General features: G+C 31.6%; 1 protein-coding gene across 3 annotated transcripts in view; it reads left to right on the top strand.

The window, feature by feature from the left end:
- Window positions 1-23,866, top strand: part of wdp (Leucine rich repeat protein windpipe) — a 191,976-nt gene that overhangs the window by 61,974 nt on the left and 106,136 nt on the right. For all 3 annotated transcript variants that reach the window (XM_075313379.1, XM_075313381.1, XM_075313380.1), the window contains exon 3: window positions 14,152-14,230. The gene's annotated coding sequence lies outside the window, so the exon portion shown is untranslated. The remainder of the gene's footprint in view (window positions 1-14,151; window positions 14,231-23,866) is intronic.

The following is a 23,866-nucleotide window of genomic DNA, read 5'->3' as shown; positions in this document are numbered from 1 at the left end:
ATATCCAAATATTGATGAATGATATGACCAACACGTTCCTTTGATATCTTTAAGGCCTCTGCTATCTCGATCAACTTCATTTTACGGTCATTCAAAATCATTTTGATGTTTTCGTCGGTAACCACCTCTTTCGGGCGTCCACTGCGTTCACCGTCCTCCGTGCTCATTTCATTTCATTTCACCAGGGCAGAGTCCGGAAACTCATTATCAAGCCAAGTTTTTGCTTCCACCGTATTTTCCCCCTTCAGAAAACAGTATTTTATCAAAACGCGAAATTCCTTTTTTCCATTTTTCCCAATAACAAAAGTTGCTTCACAAAAGACGCTCTATCTCACAAACTAATTGACTTACAAACGCCAAATTTTGACACGAATCATTTGAAGGTTGGTACTATATAAAAATAATATGCATTTAATACTAGCGACGTCATCTATGTGTCAGACCGGGGACTTATCAGCCAACCTGTTAGTTGTGTCTTCGCACAGGGATGATCTTTGTCTCCACAATTTGCTCGTGAAACATTTTTGGGGTGATCATATACCTTCTCTGCGTATATTTTAACCCCGCGATTGATGAATACGAGCGGAAAGCGACCACTGGTCGTAACGGCTGCTCACAGCAACAGTGATGCCAATTAAGCTATTTTATACCTATTATTCATTTAGAGTTGCTAGAAAATTGTGAAATTGCTATTAGCTATAAATCTAGCCATTTCTGCTATATTTAAAATATGGTTTGCCCACATACTGTATTACGATTATTTATGAAATGTTTTTATCTTTGTCCTTCCGTCTGATAAAATTACGCTTACGCTCCGAACGAAACAAGATGATGGTTTGAAACTTCACACAAATTTTTGTTGTGTATGAAGTTCGGATATAAACAGCTCTACAGGTGAGACTTCTTGAATTGCTTGGGGGCCGCATTATTCATTCATTTGGGTTAAAATTGCGCATGTGATGTCAAAATACGTCATCTAGCCCATGCAAAACGTTAGTCATATTTTCAACTGACTGGATTTCTTATAAACCATATGTATACTTATTATGTTCTTTCTCCAATTTTCTTAGTCTTATAATTAGACACAATTTGAAATTTAGCAAGTTAATGTAGTAGACTTCATAATCATGTAATATAAAAACTCTGCAATAAAATTGATGTGAGAAAAACTAAAGTTCATAAAAGTACAAAGTTCCACTTTTTCACTCGTATATCCCATTATATACAAAAATAATTTAACAATTTAAACAATATATACTTGTATAAACATACATGACTTGTAAGCATAATACTATTATTACTACTACTTTAAATAAAGCGGTTAAATTTAATTACAACATTTACAAGGTTTAACTGTTATGTAATATAGAGATTGGATAACCTTTTTTGTTTTAATTATGCTAACTAAAAACTCGCTTAGGGTCTTAAACCACAACGTAATACAAAAATTAGTGTTGAAGTCATAGTTCTTGAAGACTTCACTTCAAAGGGAAGATTAAATTAATTTTATATGTTTAACTGAGCTTCTTTATATATATGTAGGAAAACATTATAATATCCCAGCAAAAAAATTTGGAAGTTCTTCCAAAGGCACAACTTTAAAAGCACTTCCAGAAGATGCACTCCCAATGATGTTCTTTATTTTAACTACCCAGGAAATTCTTTTAATTCAATTTTTTATAACTTGTTTTTTTTTTTTGTTATACTTTTAATGGATAATTTTTTGTTTCAAATAGGTTAAAAACAGAGTAAGAATTCATAGAATGGTACAAATCATTTAAAATTTGTCGACAAAAATGCTAAATCCAATCTGAAAAATTCTGAATTTTTGAAAATATTTGAGGTCAAACGTTTCCGACAAGCGTTAAAATCCATTAAAAATTATAAAAAATTATAAAAAATTATAAAAACTATTTATTTGACAAAATATCACAGAATTTTTTAATTTACATCCAAAACATTAAATTCGGATCACACCTAAAGAAGTGAGTGCAACGGCTGTTGAAATGGAGGACTTCCGTCCTATGACAAGCCCATGTTAAATTCATCGCTTCTGAGTCAATTTTGCACCACTTCCGGATCCAAAAAGAACATTTTCATTACTTTTTTGGCGACGCTTTTTTTGCTGGGATTAAGTAGATAAAGTCGTGTGTGCTTATCCGCCCAGCCTTTGAAACCCTATTATTTAGTTTAGTGAAATTAAGTTGTCACTAAACTAAATATATAATTAAATGTTTGTGCAAATACAATTACGAGTAACATTTTAATCTTCACTGATTCTAAACACATTCAGTTATACACTCTCCATCTCTCAATCACCGATTGTAAATGCCCTTCATTTGGACAGACAATCAAGAGATTAACACAACAGAAAAACTAGAAGAAGAAAAAAAAAACTAAAGCCCGTGACTGGCACAACACAATCGCACACTCTCTTCCAGTATGACAGCAAAATTAACCACTCGCTTTTAGCGTGAATATAAAATTCACTTGGTTAGAGTATTAAAGGCTACTCGTGTTTGTGTGATTCAACCAAAATCCAAAAAAAAGCGGTCAATAAAAACCCACGATGACGTTTCAATCCGGTCTGTTTAAAGAGTCATTCATTACAGGATGATGACGTACGACTGTCAACTGTCAGTTGTTATGCGTTATTTTATTTGTTTTCCATTTTAACAAAATTCATTAGAAAAAAAAAAATAAATCAAAATGCAAACCCACTGCATATTCTAAGCAGCAATATGGGGGTTTTACCTTACATATAAATATGATTTCATTATTGCATTTATAATTGGAAATTATTTTAGTGCAATGAGAAGAAAAACTTACTCACCTTTGTGTTTTAGATTTCGTCATATATCTTAAAATATCGAAAAATTCGTAAAAGTGCATTAATGCAATGTATTAAATGAATTTGGTAGATTTAAGTCTAGACCGATTAATACACAATAATGTTGCATGTTAAAATATATTACATGTATTAACAGTAGAGGGCAAAAGTGAGTTCATATTTTACTTCACAAAGAAATTTTGACAAAATTGCCTATAGCAAAGAAATTAAAAAAAAAATCCTTTAGCAAAGAAATTTTGAAAAAATTTCCTTTAGCAAAGAAATTTTGACAAAATTGCCTATAGCAAAGAAATTTTGACAAAATTACCTTGGGCAAAAATGTTTTTCCTATAACAAAGAAATTTTAACAAAATTTCCTGTAGCAAATAAATTTTGACAAAATTTCTTATAGCAAAGAAATGTTGACCAAATTTCCTATAGCAAAAATATTTTTCCTATAACAAAGAAATTTTGACAAAATTTCCTGTAGCAAATAAATTTTGACAAAATTTCCTATAGCAACGAAATTTTGACAAAATTTCCTATGGCGAAGAAATTTTGATAAAATTTCGTATAGCAAAGAATATTTGACAAAATTTCCTATAGCAACGAAATTTTGACAAAATTTCCTATGGCGAAGAAATTTTGATAAAATTTCGTATAGCAAAGAATATTTGACAAAATTTCCTAAGAATTTTCCAAAGAAAGTTTTATAAAATATCCTATAGCAAAGAAATTTTGACAAAATTTCTTATAGCAAATTTTTATAGCAAAGAAATATTGACAATATTTTTATAGCAAAGAAATTTTGGCAAAATTTCCTATAGCAAAGAAATTTTGACAAAAATTCCTAAGAATTTTCCAAAGAAATTTTTATAAAATATCCTATAGCAAAGAAATTTTGACAAAATTTCCTATAGCAAAGAAATATTGACAATATTTTTATACAAAGAAATTTTGACAAAATTTCCTATGGCAAAGAAATGTTGACAAAAATTCCTATAGCAAAGAAATTTTGGCAAAATTTCCTCTAGCAAAGAAATATTGACAAAATTCAAATGTCAAAGAAATGTTGACAACATTTTTTATAGCAACGAAATTTTGACAAAATTTCCTATAGCAAAGAAATATTGACAATATTTTTATAGCTAAGAAATTTTGACAAAATTTCCTATGGCAAAGAAATGTTGACAAAATTACTATATCAAAGAAATTTTGGCAAAATTTCCTCTAGCAAAGAAATATTGACAAAATTCCCTATGTCAAAGAAATGTTGACAACATTTTTTATAGCAACGAAATGTTGACAAAATTTTTATAGCAAAGACATTTTGACAATATTTTTATAGCAAATAAATTTTGACAAAATTTCCTATAGCAAAGAAATTTTGACGCAAATTCCTTTAACAAAAAAAAATTTTTGACAAAATTTGCTATAGCAATGAAATTTTAACAAAATTTCCTATAGCAAAGAAATTTTGAAAAAACAAATCCTAAGAATTTTCCAAAGAAATTTTTATCAAGTTTCCTATAGCAAAGAAATTTTGACGAAATTTTCTATAGCAAATTTTTATAGCAAAGAAATATTGACAATATTTTTAAAGCAAAGAAATTTTGAAAAAAAATCATATAGCAAAGAAATTTTGACGAAAATTCCTTGAACAAAGAAATTTTTACAAAATATCCTATAGCAAAGAAATGTTGACAAAATTTCGTATAGCAAAGAAATGTTGACACAATTACTTTCAATTCAATTCAATTCATTTCAATTCAAATTCTTTATTCAATTTCTTCATAATTACGAAATTTTGATCAAATTTCTGAAGTAAAGAAATTTTGACCAAATTTCCTGTAGCAAAGAAATTTTGACAAACTTCCTATAGCAAAGAAATTTTGACCAAATTTCCTAAAGCAAAGAAATTTTTACAATATTTCCCATAGCAAAGTAATTTTGCCAACATTTCCTATAGTAAAGAAATTTTGACAAAATGTCCTATAGAAAGAAATGTTGGCAAAATTTCCTATAGCAGAGAAATGTTGACAAAATTACTTATAACGAAGAAATTTTGATCAAATTTCGTGTAGCAAAGAAATTTTGACAAAATTTTGTATAGCAAAGAAATTTTGACCAAATTTCCTAAAGAAAAGAAATTTTTATCAAATTTCCTATAGCAAAGAAATTTTGACAAAATTTTGTGTAACAAAGAAATTTTTGGCAAAATTTCCTGTAGCAACGAAATTTTTACAAAATTTCCTATAGCAAAGAAATTTTGACAAAATTTCTTGTAGCAAAGAAATTTTTACAAAATTTCCTATAGCGAAGAAATTTTGGCAAAATTTCCTGTAGCAAAGAAATTTTGACAAAATTTCCTATAGCAACGAAATTTTGACAAAATTTCCTATAGCAAAGAAATTTTGATCAAAGGAATTTTGACAAAATTTCCTATAGCACAGAAATTTTGACAAAATTTCGTATAGCAAAGAAATTTTTTAAATGTTCCTACAGCAATTTTGACAAAATTTCCTACAATAGAGAAATTTTGAAAAAGTTTCCTGCTGTACTTCACAAATAAATACAAAATTTCCTATAGCGAAGAAATTTTGATCAAAGGAATTTTGACAAAATTAGCACAGAAAATTGACAAAATTTCGTATAGCAAAGAAATTTTGAAAATTTTCCTACAATAGAGAAATTTTGACAAAGTTTCCTGCTGGACTTCACAAATAAATACAAAATTTCCTATAGCGAAGAAATTTTGATCAAATGAATTTTGACAAAATTTCCTATAGCACAGAAATTTTGACAAAATTTCGTATAGCAAAGAAATTTTGAAAATTTTCCTACAGCAATTTTGACAAATTTTCCTACAATAGAGAAATTTTGACAAAGTTTCCTGCTGTACTTCACAAATAAATATATAAATAGCAAAGAAATTTTGACAAAATTTCCTATAGCAAAGACATTTTGACAAAATTTCCTATAGCAAAGACATTTTGTAAAAAATCCTAGAACAACGACATTGTAATCAAATTTTCTTATAAGTTTGGCTGATAAGTCCCCGGTCTGACACATAGATGGCGTCGCTAGTATTAAATGCATATTATTTTTATATAGTACCAACCTTCAAATGATTCGTGTCAAAATTTGACGTCTGTAAGTCAATTAGTTTGTGAGTGAAGCAACTTTTGTTATTGTGAAAAAAATGGAAAAAGAGGAATTTCGTGTTTTGATAAAATACTGTTTTCTGAAGGGGAAAAATACGGTGGAAGCAAAAACTTGGCTTGATAATGAGTTTCCGGACTCTGCCCCAGGGAAATCAACAATAATTGATTGGTATGCAAAATGCAAGCGTGGTGAAATGAGCACGGAGGACGGTGAACGCAGTGGACGCCCGAAAGAGGTGGTTACCGACGAAAACATCAACAAAATCCACCAAAAAAGATTTTGAATGACCGTAAAATGAAGTTGATCGAGATAGCAGAGGCCTTAAAGATATCAAAGGAACGTGTTGGTCATATCATTAATCAATATTTGGATATACGGAAGCTCTGTGCAAAATGGGTGCCGCGCGAGCTCACATTTGACCAAAAACAACAACGTGTTGATGATTCTGAGCGGTGTTTGCAGCTGTTAACTCGTAATACATCCTAGTTTTTCCGTCGATATGTGACAATGGATGAAACATGGCTCCATCACTACACTCCTGAGTCCAATCGACAGTCGGCTGAGTGGACAGCGACCGGTGAACCGTCTCCGAAGCGTGGAAAGACTCAAAAGTCCGCTGGCAAATTAATAGCCTCTGTTTTTGGAATGCGCATGGAATAATTTTTATCGATTATCTTGAGAAGGGCAAAACCATCAACAGTGACTATTATATGGCGTTATTGGAGCGTTTGAAGGTCGAAATCGCGGCAAAACGGCCCCATATGAAGAAGAAAAAAGTGTTGTTCCACCAAGACAATGCACCGTGCCACAAGTCATTGAAAACGATGGCAAAAATTCATGAATTGGGCTTCGAATTGCTACCCCATCCACCGTATTCTCCAGATCTGGCCCCAGCGACTTTTTCTTGTTCTCATACCTCAAAAGGATGCTCGCAGGGAAAAAAATTGGTTGCAATGAAGAGGTGATCGCCGAAACTGAGGCCTATTTTGAGGCAAAACCGAAGGAGTACTACCAAAATGGTATCAAAAAATTGGAAGGTCGTTATAATCGTTGTATCGCTCTTGAAGCGAACTATGTTGAATAATAAAAACGAATTTTGACAAAAAAATGTGTCTTTCTTTGTTAGACCGGGGACTTATCAGCCAACCTGTTATAACAAAAATTTCCTATAACAAAAATTTTCTATAGCGAAGAAATTTTGACAAAATTTCGTATAGCAACAAAATTTTGAAAATTTTTCTACAGCAAAGAAGAAACTTCGATAAAATTTCATAGATTCCTTCAGTAAAGAAATTTTGATAAAGTTTCCTACTGTACTTCACAAAGAAATTTTGGCAACATTTTCTATAGCAAAGAAATTGTGATAAAATTCCCTTTAGCAACCAAATGTTGACTATATTTCCTACATTAAAGAAATTTTAATTAAATTTCCTACTGTAAAGATATTTTGATAAAATTTCCTTTACCAAGGTTAGGTTAGGTGGCAGCCCGATGTATCAGACTCACTTAGACTATTCAGTCCATTGTGATACCACATTGATGAACTTCTCTCTTATCACTGATTGCTGCCCGATTCCATGTTAAGCTCAATGACAAAGGATCTCCTTTTTATAGCCGAGTCCGAACGGCGTTCCATTGCAGTGAAACCACTTAGAGAAGTTTTGAAACCCTCAGAAATGTCACCAGCATTACTGAGGTGGGATAATCCACCGCTGAAAAACTTTTTGGTGTTCCTTTACTAAATAAATTTTGATAAAATTTCTGATTGAAATGGAACTTTGACAAAATTTTATGAAACAAAGAAATTTAAAAACAAGTAAGTAAAGTCTAAAGTCGGGCGGGGCCGACTATATTATACCCTTCACCCCTATGTAGGCCAAAATTTGTGTTACCATCTCAACTACTTCACATTTGGTGGAAGCTATATAAAGGAGACAATTTTTTTACTTCTACAAAATCTCTAGAATTAAAATTTTAAACCTCTGGTGTACGTATATATGGGAGCTATATATAATCTGAACCGATTTTGACTAAATGTGACATGTATAGTTAGAATAATAATTCTGCTATCTATGCGAAATTTCACGTAAATGGGATAACTTTGGCCCCCCCCTGGTCATATGAGTGCAAATCGGACGGAAGATATACATGGGAGCCATATCTAAATCTGAACCGATGTTAACCAAATTTGGCACAAATACCAATACTACTAAACGTACTCCTTGTGCGAAATTTGAAGCAAATCACGGCAAAACCCTGGATTTTGAGGCCATATAAGTTCAAATCGGACGAAAGATATATAAGGGAGCTATATCTAAATCTGAATCGATTTTGACCATATTTAGCACATACAATAGTATCGTTAAAAGTACCGCTTGTGCAAAATTTGAAGCAAGCCAGGGTAAAACTCGGGCTTTTGAGACCATATAAGTCCAAATCGGGCGAAAGATATATATGTGAGCTATATCTAAATCTGAACCGATTTTAACAAAATTTGACACACATAACGATACTATTAAACGTACCCCTTGTGCAAGATTTTCGAGACTCATAAAATATTTGGATGTACGGTATTTCAAGAAAATCGGTTGATAAACACGCTAACTATGATCAAATCGGGGATAAATATATATGGCAGCTATATCTAAATCTGACCCGATTTTTTCCAAAACCAATAGCGATTGTCTCTGTCCCAAGAAACGGCCCTATGCCAAATTTGAGGACGATCGGACTTAAATTGCGAGCTGTACTTTGTGCACAAAATTACATATACAGACAGACGGACAGACAGACAGACGGACATCGCTAAATCGACTCAGAATTTAATTCTAAGCCGATCGGTATACTAAAAGATGGGTCTATGACCAATATTTCTTGGCGTTACATACAAATGCACAAACTTATTATACCCTGTACCACAGTAGTGGTGAAGGGTATAAAAAATCTGATTGAAATGGAATTTTGACAAAATTTTCTGTAACAAAGAAATTTTGACAAAATTTTCCATAGCAAAAAAAAAATTGACAAAATTTTTTGCAGCAAATAATTGTTGATAAAATTTCTCATAGTAACGACATTTTACCAAATTTCCAAAGGAATTTTGACAAAATTTCCTATCGCAAGGTGATTTTGATAACATTTTCTATAACGAAGAAATTTCGTATAGCAAAGAAATTTTGAAAATGTTTCTACAGCAAAGAAGAAACTGAGATAAAATTTCATAGAACAAAGAAATTTTGACAAAATTTCCTACAGTAGAGAAATTTTGATAATGTTTCCTACTGTACTTCACAAAGAAATTTTGGCTAAATTTCCTATAGCAAAGAAATTTTGACAAAATTTCCTATAGCAAAGACATTTTGACAAAATTTCATATAGCAAAGACATTTGAAAAAAAAAAATCGTAGAACAACGACATTGTGATCAAATTTTCTTAGAGTTAAGAAGTTTTGATCAAATTTCCTGTAGCAAAGACATTTTGACAAAATTTCCTATAGCAAAGAAATTTTGATAAAATTTTCTATAACAAAGAAATTTTGACAAACTTTCCTATAGCAAAGAAATTTTGACAACAAAATTCTATATAATTATAAATTAAACAACAAGAATAATGTCTGTTAATGTTAAAATGAGTTAAAGCTCAATTAGAAATTCGTAAATAACATTTTCGGCTACCCAATTACGTGGTTAGCACTATTTTAAAGAATTATTAACGAAATTTGTAAATCATCAAAAAATTGTATTAGATCATCAATGTCGATCATACTATACTTCACATATTTCCGATACACATATATTACTATTGACTAGTATTATTGCCTTAAATTTTATTTTTCAGAGAATACAGTTCAATTATAAAATACCTCTTATCGTGTCTAACAATTTCTAACAATAAATTGCCAAATCATCGTGAATGTTTTTGTTTGAAATTCAAAGTAAATTAAATTCACCCAACTATATACTCAAAGATATATCTCTACATTTGAAATGAAACAAAACAAAACGAAAATATAATAAACAACACCGTTGTGCTGCTTGTTAATTCAATGAAAAATTGATGAGGTGTAACTTATAAAAATAATAATAGACAATAAAAAGTCTACAATAGACATAAACAGCCTTATATGTGGTCATTCATTATAAGTGTACTCGTATGAACAGTGGGAGGCAAAAAACTCATTACTCATAATTTGGTTATAAATTTCATGTATGATATACCATAACAAAATATGACTTCGATCTAAATATTTTGATCTTTATACCCTTCACCACTACTGTGGTACAGGGTATAATAAGTTTGTGCATTTGTATGTAACGCCAAGAAATAGTGGTCATAGACCCATCTTTTAGTACACCGATAGGCTTGGAATTAAATTCTGAGTCGATTTAGCGATGTCCGTCTGTCTGTCTATCTGTCTGTCTGTCCGTCTGCCTGTATATGTAATTTTGTGCACAAAGTACAGCTCGCAATTTAAGTCCGATCGTCCTCAAATTTGGCATAGAGCCGTTTCTTGGGACAGAGACAAGCTATTGGTTTTGGAAAAAATCGGCTCAGATTTAGATATAGTTGTCATATATATTTATCCCCGATTTGGTCATAGTTACCTTGTTTATCAACCGATTTTCTTGAAATACCGTACATCCAAATATTTTATGAATCTCGAAAATCTTGTAAAATATCAGCCAAATCGGTTCAGATTTAGATATAGCTCCCATATATATCTTTCGTCCGATTTAGACTCATATGACCACAGAGGCCAAAGTTTACTACCGATCTTCGTGAACTTTTGCACAGAGGGTAGAATTGACATTCCACCAATGCTTGGTAAATTTGATTGAAATCGGTTCAAATTTAGATATAGCTCCCATATATATCTTTCGCCCGGTTTGGACTTTTATGGTCTCAAAAGCCAGAGTTTTGCCCTGAGTTACTTCAAATTTTGCACAAGCGGTAATTTTAACGAAACTATTGTATGTACCAAATATGGTCAAAATCGATTTATATTTAGATATAGCTCCTATATATATCTTTCGTCCGATTTGAACTTATATGGCCTCAAAATCCAGGGTTTTGCCGTGATTTGCTTCAAATTTCGCACAAGGAGTACGTTTAGTAGTATCGGTAATTGTGCCAAATTTGTTTGAAATCGGTTCAGATTTAGATATGGCTCCCATATATATCTTCCGTCCGATTTGCACTCATATGACCAGGAGGGGCAAAGTTATATTCCCATTTACGTGAAATTTCGCATAGATAGCAGAATTATTACTCTAACTATACATGTCAAATTTAGTCAAAATCGGTTCAGATTACATATAGCTCCCATATATACGTACACCAGAGTTGAGGGAATAGACTGTTACATATTTTAGACCCATTTTCAATGGAAGTTTCCTCCAATTAACTGGATAGCCTTAGCTGATTCAAATTTTAATTCTAGAGATTTTGTAGAAGTAAAAAGATTGTCTCCTTTATATAGCTTCCAGCAAATGTGAAGTAGTTGAGATGGTAACCCAAATGTTGGACTACATAGTGGTGAAGGGTATAATATAGTTGGCCCCGCCGGACTTTAGACTTTACTTACTTGTTTTTTTTTTTTGAAGTTTGGTATTGTTGATTTCTAGCCAGGATACAGATATCTTTTACCAACATTTTAGTTCTCAGATGAGAGCAATTTTGTTTCTGCGAAAAAGTTGTACCCTACTTTTTCCCTCAATTTCTTTTCATGGAAACCTAAATCCAAATTTATTGAACAAGTTGTTAATATTTTGAAGCCAATTTGGAAAATGCTGCACTTTTTAAGAATCGAAATCGCCATTATTGAAAAATTCTTGAAACACATTATGATGCCACTTTTTTTTATTGTGATTATATGTGCCATATTTTTTACCTTTTTGTGCCACCTTTTTGTAATTTTGCTCCTTTTTAATTAATTCCTTCTAAACTATAATACTTTTGGTAGATTTTGAGCCCAAATCACATCCATATTATATAATTGGGTACGATATTTGAGTAGACATCGTGATACCATAGGATTTTGGAACAGTTACATTGCCTAAAAGTATGCAAAGGAAATTTTCCATAGTAGCTAAACGGAGTTACTTCCTTGAACTGTCAGTTTCAAGGAGTGCTATTCGATTAAATGCAGATAAAATTATTGCTTCGATAATATAGAACCTCCGTGGTGAAATGGTTAGCATACCTACCTCTCATACAAAGGGCCAAGGGTTCAATCCCAGTTTCGTTCAACCACCAACAAGTTTTTATACCCTCCACCATAGGATGGGGGTGTATTAACTTTGTCATTCCGTTTGTAACACATCGAAGTATTGCTCTAAGACCCCATAAAGTATATATATTCTGGGTCGTGGTGAAATTCTGAGTCGATCTGAGCATGTCCGTCCGTCCGTCCGTCTGTTGAAATCACGCTAACTTCCGAACGAAACAAGCTATCGACTTGAAACTTGGCACAAGTAGTTGTTATTGATGTAGGTCGGATGGTAGTGCAAATGGGCCATATCGGTCCACTTTTACGTATAGCCCCCATATAAACGGACCACCAAATTTGGCTTGCGATCGCTCTAAGAGAAGCAAATTTCATCCGATCCGGCTGAAATTTAGTACATGGTGTTAGTATATGGTCTCTAACAACCATGCAAAAATTGGTCCATATCGGTCCATAATTATATATAGCCCCCATATAAACCGATCCCCCAATTTGGCTTGCGGAAGCCTCTAAGAAACGAAAATTTCATCCGATCCGGCTGAAATTTGGTACATGGTGTAAGTATATGGTCTCTAACAACCATGCAAAAATTGGTCCATATCGGTCCACTTTTACGTATAGCCCCCATATAAACGGACCCCCAATTTTGGCTTGCGATCGCTCTAAGAGAAGCAAATTTCATCCGATCCGGCTGAAATTTGGTACATGGTATTGGTATATGTTCTCTAATGACCATGCAAAAATTAGTCCACATCGGTCCATAATTATATATAGCCCCCATATAAACCGATCCCCCGATTTGGCTTGCGGAGCCTCTAAGAAACGAAAATTTCATCTGATCCGGCTGAAATTTGGTACATGGTGTTGGTATATGTTCTCTAATGACCATGCAAAAATTGGTCCATATCGCTCCATAATTATACATAGCCCCCATATAAATCGATTCCCAGATTTGTCCTCCGGAGCCTCTTGGAGGAGCAAAATTCATCCGATCCGGTTGAAATATGGAACTTGGTGTTAGAATGTGGTCTCTAACAAACACGCAAGAATTGCTCCATGTCGGTCCATAATTATATATAGCCCCCATATAAACCGTTCCCCAGATTTGATCTCCGGAACCTCTTGGAGGAGCAAAATTTATCCGATCCGGTTGAAATTTGCAACGTGGTGTTAGTATAAGGCCGATAATATGCATGCCAAAATTGGTCCATATCGGTCTATAGTTATATATAGCCGATCCCCAATCACACAAAAATTGGTCCATATCGGTTCATATTCATGGTTGCCACTCGAGCCAAAAATAATCTACCAAAATTTTATTTTTATGGAAAACATTGTCAAAATGTTATTTCTATAGAAAATTTTGTCAAAATTTTATTTCTATAGAACATTTTGTCAAAATTTTATTTCAATAGAAAATTGTGTCAAAATTTTATTTCTATAGAAAATTTTTTCCAAATTTTATTTCTTTAGAAATTTTTTTTCCAAATTTTACTTCTATAGAAAATGTTGTCAAAATTTTATTTCTATAGAAACTTTAAACTTAAATATATACATATTTAATCGGCCTTTTTGAGTTTAATATATACCACGTATGGACTACCTTGTAATTTAGAAGACGGTGTTAGGAAGTTTTAAGATACCTTGCCATCGGCAAGTGTTACCGCAACCCAAGTAATTCGATTGTGGATGACAGTTTTCAGTAGAAGTTTCTACGCAATCCATAGTGAAGGGTACATTTTCTTCGCATAATTTTATCTTTTGACATCTAAGGGCATGAAATAGTCACTGATGTCGGATTCGAAAAATACATGTATACAATTTAACACACTATTTATAACATTTAACACAACAATTTCTATTTAAACTTATATTTAAATAAATATTGACTTATTAATTTATTAATTGTTTATTGTTTTTTTTTTACAGATTTTATCATAAAACAAATACAAAATTCCAAATAAATATCATTTGAAAGTAAAGCCGAGATTTTGATGTCTTTTAAAAGGTAATTAAAAAATTATATTAATAATTAGCACATATTAAAAACCCCATAAATACTCGTGTGATGGAACCACCAAGGTGGGAAATACAAAAAAATCCCCTTTCGCCTTTAAAAAATAAAATAAATAATTTATGAATAAAAAACACACACACACCTCTACTCAAAGAGAAAAACAAAAATAATAAAAAAAAAACACTTGCCACTCTACATTCAATCACGATTTTGACTTAAAGCTAATAACCGCTTAGCACAATTAAACAATCACGCCATTAACATTCATTCTTGATGTTAAACGATGATGTTTCTTCATAAAGCTTAACACCCAGACTACTTGGAGGAGAAACAGTCCCCAAACACTACTACTAACGTTTGAATTGCGATTGAGGTGAATGAGATAAGGCTAAAAGCAATTGAAACATACGCATCATCATCGCAACCAGTCTTTCGTTCATTCGCTCGCTCAGTTTGGTAGACATTTCAACCATCATCAAGTCCACCAACACCGCCACCTCATTTTATCTACCCAAAACTAGAAGATGAGGTTATCAATTGGCATCGTATATATTGAACGACCCCATCGAGACTTCATTCGAATTTTGTATTGCAATGTTGTTACTGGTCATTCATTCATATTGAAAGGCTCGCCAAAACGAACACTGAAAAAAATATAAAAACATTTTAATAATAAAAGAAGTAAGGAAAGTCTAAAGTCGGGCCGATTATATTATACCCTGCACCACTTTGTAGATCTAAATTTTCGATACCATATCACATCCGCCAAATGTGTTGGGGGCTATATATAAAGGTTTGTCCCAAATACATTCATTTAAATATCACTCGATTTGGACAGACTTTGAAAGACTTCTACAAAATCTATAGACTCAACATTTAAGTCGGCTAACGCACTAGGGTGGAACACAATGTTAGTAAAAAAATATTGGAAAATTTTAAATCTGAAGCAATTTTAAGGAAACTTCGCAAAAGTTTATTTATGATTTATCGCTCGATATAATGTATTAGAAGTTTAGAAAAATTAGAGTCATTTTTACAACTTTTCGACTAAGCAGTGGCGATTTTACAAGGAAAATGTTGGTATTTTGACCATTTTTATCGAAATCAGAAAAACATATATATGGGAGCTATATCTAAATCTGAACCGATTTCAACCAAATTTGGCACGCATAGCAACAATGCTAATTCTACTCCCTGTGCAAAATTTCAACTAAATCGGAGTTAAAAATTGGCCTCTGTGGTCATATGAGTGTAAATCGGACGAAAGCTATATATGGGAGCTATATCTAAATCTGAACCGATTTCAACCAAATTTGGCACGCATAGCTACAATGCTAATTCTACTCCCTGTGCAAAATTTCAACTAAATCAGAGCTAAAAATTGGCCTCTGTGGTCATATGAGTGTAAATCGGCCGAAAGCTATATATTGGAGCTATATCTAAATCTGAACCGATTTCAACCAAATTTGGCACGCATAGCTACAATGCTAATTCTACTCCCTGTGCAAAATTTCAACTAAATCGGAGCAAAAAATTGGCCTCTGTGGTCATATGAGTGTAAATCGGGCGAAAGATATATATGGGAGCTATATCTAAATCTGAACCGATTTCAATAAAATTTGGCACACTTGACGACAGTACTTATTGTTCTTCTTGTGCAAAATTTTAAGCAAATTAGGGTAAAACTCTGGCTTCTGGGGCCATATAAGTCCATATCGGGCGAAATATATATATGGGAGCTATATCTAAATCTGAACCGATTTCTTCCAAAATCAATAGGGATCTATTCTGAGCCAAAATACATACTTGTGCCAAATTTGAAGTCGATTGGACTAAAATTGCGACCTAGACTTTGATTACAAAAATGTGTTCACGGACAGACGGACATAGCTATATCGACTCAGGAGCCCACCCTGAGCATTTTTGCCAAAGACACCATGTGTCTATCTCGTCTCCTTCTGGGTGTTGCAAACATATGCACTAACTTATAATACCCTGTTCCACAGTGTGGAGCAATTTTAAGGAAACTTCGCAAAAGTTTATTTATGATTTATCGCTCGATATATATGTATTAGAAGTTTAGGAAAATTAGAGTCATTTTTACAACTTTTCGACTAAGCAGTGGCGATTTTACAAGGAAAATGTTGGTTTATCTAAATCTGAACCGATTTCAAGCAAATTTGGCACGCATAGCTACAAAGCTAATTCTAATCCCTGTGCAAAATTTCATCTAAATCGGAGTTAAAAATTGGCCTCTGTGGTCATATGAGTGTAAATCGGGTGAAAGCTATATATGGGAGGTATATCTAAATCTGAACCGATTTCAACCAAATTTGGCACGCATAGCTACAATGTCAATTCTACTCCCTGTGCAAAATTTCAATTAAATCGGAGTAAAAGATTGGCCACTGTGGTCATATGAGTGTAAATCGGGCCAACGATATATATGGGAGCTATATCTAAATCTGAACCGATTTCAATAAAATTTGGCACACTTGACTATAGTACTAATTGTTCTTCTTGTGCAAAATTTTAAGCAGATTAGGGTAAAACTCTGGCTTCTGGGGCCATATTAGTCCATATCGGGTGAAATATATATAAGGGAGCTATATCTAAATCTGGCCCGATTTCTTCCAAAATCAATAGGTATCTATTCTGAGCCAAAACACATACTTGTGCCAAATTTGAAGTCGATTGGACTAAAACTGCGACCTAGACTTTGATTACAAAATGTGTTCACGGACAGACGGACATGACTATATCGACTCAGGAGCCCAGAGAGAAATAAAATTTTGACAAAATTTTCTATGGAAATAAAATTTTGACAAAATTTTCTATAGAATTAAAATTTTGACAAAATTTTCTATAGAATTAAAATTTTGACAGAATTTTGTATAGAAATAAAATTTTGACAAAATTTTCTATATAAATAAAATTTCGAAAAAAATTACTATAGAAATAAAATTTTGACAAAATTTGCTATAGAAATAAAATTTTGACAAAATTTTCTGTAGAAATACAATTTTGACAAAATTTTCTATCGAAATAAAATGTTGACAAAATTTTCTATCGAAATAAAATGTTGACAAAATTTTCTATAGAAATAAAATTTTGCCAAAATTTTCTATAGAAATAAAATTTTGCCAAAATTTTCTATATAAATAAAATTTTGACGAAATTTTCTATAGAAATTAAATTTTGTCAAAATTTTCTATAGAAATGAAAGTTTGACAAAGTTTTCTATAGAAATAAAATTTTGACAGAATTTTCTATACAAATAAAATTTTGACAAAATTTTCTATAGAAATAAAATTTTGCCACAATTTTCTATAGAAATAAAATTTTGACGAAATTTTCTATAGAAATAAAATTTTGACGAAATTTTCTATGGAAATAAAATTTTGACAAAGTTTTCTATAGAAATAAAATTTTGAAAAAATTTTCTATAGAAATAAAATTTTGACGAAATTTTCTACAGAAATAAAATTTTAACGAAATTTTCTATAGAAATAAAATTTTGACAAAATTTTCTATAGAAATTATATTATTTATTTATTGTTTATTTTAATCATACAGTAAATGTATGATAAAAAAGAAAAGGGAAAAGTAGCACTGGCTGCTAAGGCCATCAGCTATTCTCTAGAAATTAAATTTTGACAAAAGCTTCTTTAGAAATAAAATTTTTTAAAAAAATTTTCTATAGAAATAAAAGTTTGACAATATTTTCTATAGAAATAAAATTTTGTTAAAAATTTTCAATGGAAATAACATTTTGACAAGTTTTCTATAGAAATAAAATTTTGACAAAATTTTCTATCGAAATAAAATTTTGACAAACTTTCTATAGAAATAAAATTTGTTGTTGTTTTTTTATTTCAGCTTAAAACCATACATTGACTAAACTACAAGAGTAGCTTAACCAACAGAGGAAAAGAATGTTTGTCAAATTTATTTGGGCAAAGCCCTATAGACTGCAAGATGGTTGGATGGACGCACGTTTCGGAATTACCACATTCCTCATCAGCATCCTCTACTTGCAGCAAAACTATCAACCAATTATCAGAATAAATTCAAAACAAATGGAAAAAGAAGAGGAGGCACGCTCAAAATAAACCCAGCCATGTGAATTCAAATCGATGATTTGACAGTGGCATAGGAAAAGAGATATGTTTGTTTCGAATTTATTTGGCATAAGCCGGCTATCAATGTAAAACCTTTTTTCGGAGGGTTCAAGTGTAGTTTTTGTTGGGTTTAATAAACTGCCTGAATTTATTCTGATAATTGGTTGATAGTTTTGCTGCAAGTAGAGGATGCTGATGAGGAATGTGGTAATTCCGAAACGTGCGTCCATCCAACCATCTTGCAGTCTATAGGGCTTTGCCCAAATAAATTTGACAAACATTCTTTTCCTCTGTTGGTTAAGCTACTCTTGTAGTTTAGTCAATGTATGGTTTTAAGCTGAAATAAAAAAACAACAACAATGCTTAAAGAACAAAACCAACAATAACAAAACAAAACAAATGGAAAAAGAAGAGGAGGCACGCTCAAAATAAACCCAGCCATGTGAATTCAAATCGATGATTTGACAGTGGCATAGGAAAAGAGATATGTTTGTTTCGAATTTATTTGGCATAAGCCGACTATCAATGTAAAACCTTTTTTCGGAGGGTTCAAGTGTGGTTTTTGTTGGGTTTAATAAACTGCCTGAATTTATTCTGATAATTGGTTGATAGTTTTGCTGCAAGTAGAGGATGCTGATGAGGAATGTGGTAATTCCGAAACGTGCGTCCATCCAACCATCTTGCAGTCTATAGGGCTTTGCCCAAATAAATTTGACAAACATTCTTTTCTTCTGTTGGTTAAGCTACTCTTGTAGTTTAGTCAATGTATGGTTTTAAGCTGAAATAAAAAAACAACAACAATGCTTAAAGAACAAAACCAACAATAACAAAACAAAACAAATGGAAAAAGAAGAGGAGGCACGCTCAAAATAAACCCAGCCATGTGAATTCAAATCGATGATTTGACAGTGGCATAGGAAAAGAGATATGTTTGTTTCGAATTTATTTGGCATAAGCCGGCTATCAATGTAAAACCTTTTTTCGGAGGGTTCAAGTGTGGTTTTTGTTGGGTTTAATAAACTGCCTGAATTTATTCTGATAATTGGTTGATAGTTTTGCTGCAAGTAGAGGATGCTGATGAGGAATGTGGTAATTCCGAAACGTGCGTCCATCCAACCATCTTGCAGTCTATAGGGCTTTGCCCAAATAAATTTGACAAACATTCTTTTCCTCTGTTGGTTAAGCTACTCTTGTAGTTTAGTCAATGTATGGTTTTAAGCTGAAATAAAAAAACAACAACAATGCTTAAAGAACAAAACCAACAATTACAAAACAAAATAAAATTTTGACAAAATTTTCTATAGAAATAAAATTTTGACAAAATTTTCTATAGAAATAAAATCTTGTCAAAGTTTTCTATAGAAATAAAATTTTGACAAATTTTTCTATAGAAATAAAATTTTGACAAATTTTCTATAGAAATAAAATTTTGACAAAATTTTCTATAGAAATAAAATTTTGACAAAAATTTCTATAGAAATAAAATTTCGAGAAAATTTGTTCATGTCTCATGTGCGCGAAAGTAATATGTAAATCATAACTACTCTACTGTTCCAAAGATTTTTTAATAGTTTTATAATAGTTTTTGAATATTAGATAGATTTTATAATAGTTTTTGAATATTATATGCTTACACATAAAAATAATGTATTAAAAATGTGAGTCCCAAGCACATATTTTTTACACCGAAGCATATAGAAAACAACTTGATGTTTTTTTGTAGTGTACTCTGTTCAAAGTTAAATAGCTGCTGTCTATAGAGAAATCCTTAACAGTTTTATAGCAAAAAATGTTTGAGTTTTTCTCTCTCCCCAACGAAAACAAGTTATGATGATTTTTAGTTGAAGCGGTTTTTTTGTATTTTGATTTTGTTGTTGCTTTACCGGCCGGCCGGCGCTTTTGGCAAACACTTTTGTTAAGGCCATGGTTGTTTGCTTGATATTGTGTGCGCTTTGTTTTTTGTCAGCCCACCAAAAACTTGATTCTTTTTTTTTCTTTCAGTAGAAACAGCCAAGAGCATCGGACATTTGGTAGAGATATTCAGCCGTAAAGCCCAAAAATATGTTCGTACGATTCGATGTGTCATTAGTCTCAAAATTGAAAGTGAATTCATTCATTGGCCGTGGGACGATGTTGTTGTTGGTTGGTGATTGCACAGAAACAGCATCCGAACAATTGAGTCATTGATTTTGAACTCAAAAACAATTTAACAGTTTAATTGCCATTGTTTTCGAAATGATGGTCATTTGTTATGGGGGGTGAAATTCCGAAAAAAAAAAACCATTCAAAACAGCAGGGGAGTATAAACAATTTGGGATATATAGGTGATCGAAAATGGGAAATTTTCTAGTGAAGGTAAAGTTCAATGGAAACATGGAATAGTTTTTTTAATTGTAAGGTATTTCTAAAGCTAATTGCTTTCAATGAGGAATATAATCGAGTTTTTGATATAACGAAGGTCAGTTAAAAATCCTTTATTGATGGGATAATATACAGTTTAAGGAAAATCTTGGCTCAGATTAGGTTATGTATGGTGGGAGTTTTATCTATTCAGTCGGTTGCGAGAGTGTTGCCCGATTCCATGTTTATCATAAAGACAAGGTATAAGATGCCTTGATGATAACATAAGATGCCGTACAAAGCCCCACGAGTACCGAAGGTGGAATTTTAAGGTGGTTTCAGGTGGTGGGCGAATGGACATGGCTAGTTCAGATTGATAGCCCCCCTTGGTACAATGGCTAGTCCGCCGGGTATACATATGGTTTTGGGTACAATCCCAGTTTCGACCGAAAACCATAAAATTTTTCTCATTAATACTGGAGAAGTTCACCGTTTTTAGTAAAATTTTGACGAAATTTCCTAGAGAAATAAAATGTCAAAATATTCTATAGAAATAATATTTTGACAAAGTTTTCTATAGAAATAAAATTTTGACAATGTTTTCTATAGAAATATAATTTTGACAAAATTTTCTTTAGAAATAAAATTTTGACAAAATTTTCTATACAAATAAAATTTTGACAAAATTTTCTATAGAAATAAAATTTTGACAAAATTTTCTATAGAAATAAAATTTTGACAACATTTTCTATAGAAGTACAATTTTGAAAAAATTTTCTATAAAAATAAAATTTCGATAAAATTTTCTATAGAAATAAAATTGTGACAAAATTTTCTATAGAAATACAATTATGAAAACATTTTCTTAGAAATAAAATTTTGACAAAATTTTCGATGGAAAAAATTTTGACAACATTTTTTATGTAAATAAAGTTTTATCAAAATATTCTATACAAATAAAATTTTTTAAAATTTTTTTTATAGAAATGAAATTTTGACAAAATTTCTATAGAAATGAAATTTTGACAAAATTTCTATAGAAATAAAATTTTGACAAAATTTTCTATAGAAATAAAATTTTGACAGAATTTAAAAAAAAAAAATAAAATTTTACCAAATTGTTCTATAGAAAAAATTTTTTTCGTTTTGTTTGTTATTGTTGGCTTCTCTTCAATCGTTATTGTTGTTTTTTTTTTTGATCTCAGCTTAAAGCCATGCATTGACTAAACTACAAGTGTAGCTTACCCAATAGAGGAAAAGTATGCTTGTCAAATTTATTTGGGCAAAGCCCTATAGACTGCAAGATGGTTGGATGTACAGCTGTTTCGGAGTTACCACATTCCTCATCAGCATCCTCTACTTGCAGCAAAACTATCAACCAATTATCAGAATAAATTCGGGTAATTCACTCAACCCAAAGTGAACTACACTTGAACCTCCCTTTTTCGGGAGGTTCAAGTGTTTGACAAAATTTTCCATAGAAATAAAATTTTGACAAAATTTTCTACAGAAAACGAATTTGGCAAAATTTCTATAGAAATAAAATCTTGGCAAAATTTTCTATTGAAAAAAAATTTTTGTCAAAATTTTTTGTAGAAAAGTAAATTTTCTATAGAAATAAAATTTTGAATTAATTTTCTATACAATCAATATCTTTAAAATTTTTAATTTTTGTTTTGAGGCCATACTATCAAAGTCTCTCTTTTTCAGCCTGTTGTAGAAGTAGTTTCTCTTACAGTAAAATATTAAAACATTTCTTTTAAAGAAACTTTTTTCATAATAACCGCAGAAATAAAACACTCCAATAGCTGATGGCCTTACCAGCCATTGCTACTTTTCTCTTTTTATCATACATTTACTGTATGATTAAATTAAACAATAAATAAATAAAACACTGCAAAATTATATTTTTTTTTTATTTGGTAGGTTTTTGGTAAAATGTTCTTCAAATGTTGTAGATTATTTTTGGCTCGAGTGGTAACCGTGATCTCAATCCATTGAACTGTTGTGCCTGGGTAATTTTTGAGAGTAAGGTTGGCACTAAAAAATACCACAGAGTCGATAATCTCAAGACGACGCGTTTCAGTGAATGGACCTCAATGCCTCATAGTCACTTTGTTGTAGCGTGTGAAAACTTTGTCGACCCTTTGAAGGCTATAATTCGTGTCAAATGTAGACAATTCGAACAAATCTAAACTGATACAAAAATAAAAAAAAAATAACGCGATTTGACTGTTACAAAGAGTCAATATGCAATAAAATCCTTGGGCATATGAAAAAAGCGGACGCAGATCTCTCAACAAGATGAGTGAGCAGTTAAATATTCAAACGTTGAAAGGACACTTTAGATATCGTACACTGACGTACACTGAAATTATTAAGCAGGAAGATAGATATATCCATAGAACGGTTTAAAAGTTGCTTAGCTAACTTTGCACTAAGGGACCTTAATGTCAATGTGGGTTAGAGAGACTGAAGTAACGGACTGAAACTACAACCCAAGATAGTAGTGACTAATTTTGCAAATAAATAACAAAATAAAATATTTACTAATTTTTTATTTATAACGTATCTACTCACATTTCCATGGAAGAAAATGTTAAATGTTTCATTAAAAAATTATAACAAAATTGCTATATTCCATTTTTGCACACAATTTCATTGCCAAGTGCCATTCTACATGCATACGACCAATTTTAATGTGCTGTAGTGTATCAATTACTCAAATTAAAAACTTGTCTGTCCGGACACCTATCGATTCTTGTATATTTCAACCGCCGTAGACATACGAATACATATTCGTGATGTTCCCAAAACGGATGGATCGTTTGACATTGCGTTATGGTATTTTTATTTATTTATTTTTTTTTTTTCACTTTAGAAGTTGATTAACCTGAGGCATGGTAATTTGCGTGTTCCTGGGTTCGATTTCATTGTGCTATCATCATATTGAGGTCTAAACGTTAACCACAACAACTTGACCAAGTGAAAACACCCAAGAATTAAGTTTGTCCATTTATGGTAAAACAGCATGATCGGCTTATTTTGTGAAATTGGTATGTATGTTAAGAGTGAGGTTATTTGCACTTTTCACAAAAATCAAAACAAGACAAAAACAAAAAAAAAAACAACGAAATTGTTGTTTTGATTATTGTTGCTCAAAGGA

The sequence above is a fragment of the Haematobia irritans genome, chromosome 5 (assembly GCF_050003625.1).
Source record: "Haematobia irritans isolate KBUSLIRL chromosome 5, ASM5000362v1, whole genome shotgun sequence".
In the NCBI taxonomy this organism is placed as follows: domain Eukaryota; kingdom Metazoa; phylum Arthropoda; class Insecta; order Diptera; family Muscidae; genus Haematobia; species Haematobia irritans.
The sequence above is the reverse complement of the archived record's forward strand: the minus strand, read 5'-3'. Positions and strand labels throughout refer to the sequence as shown.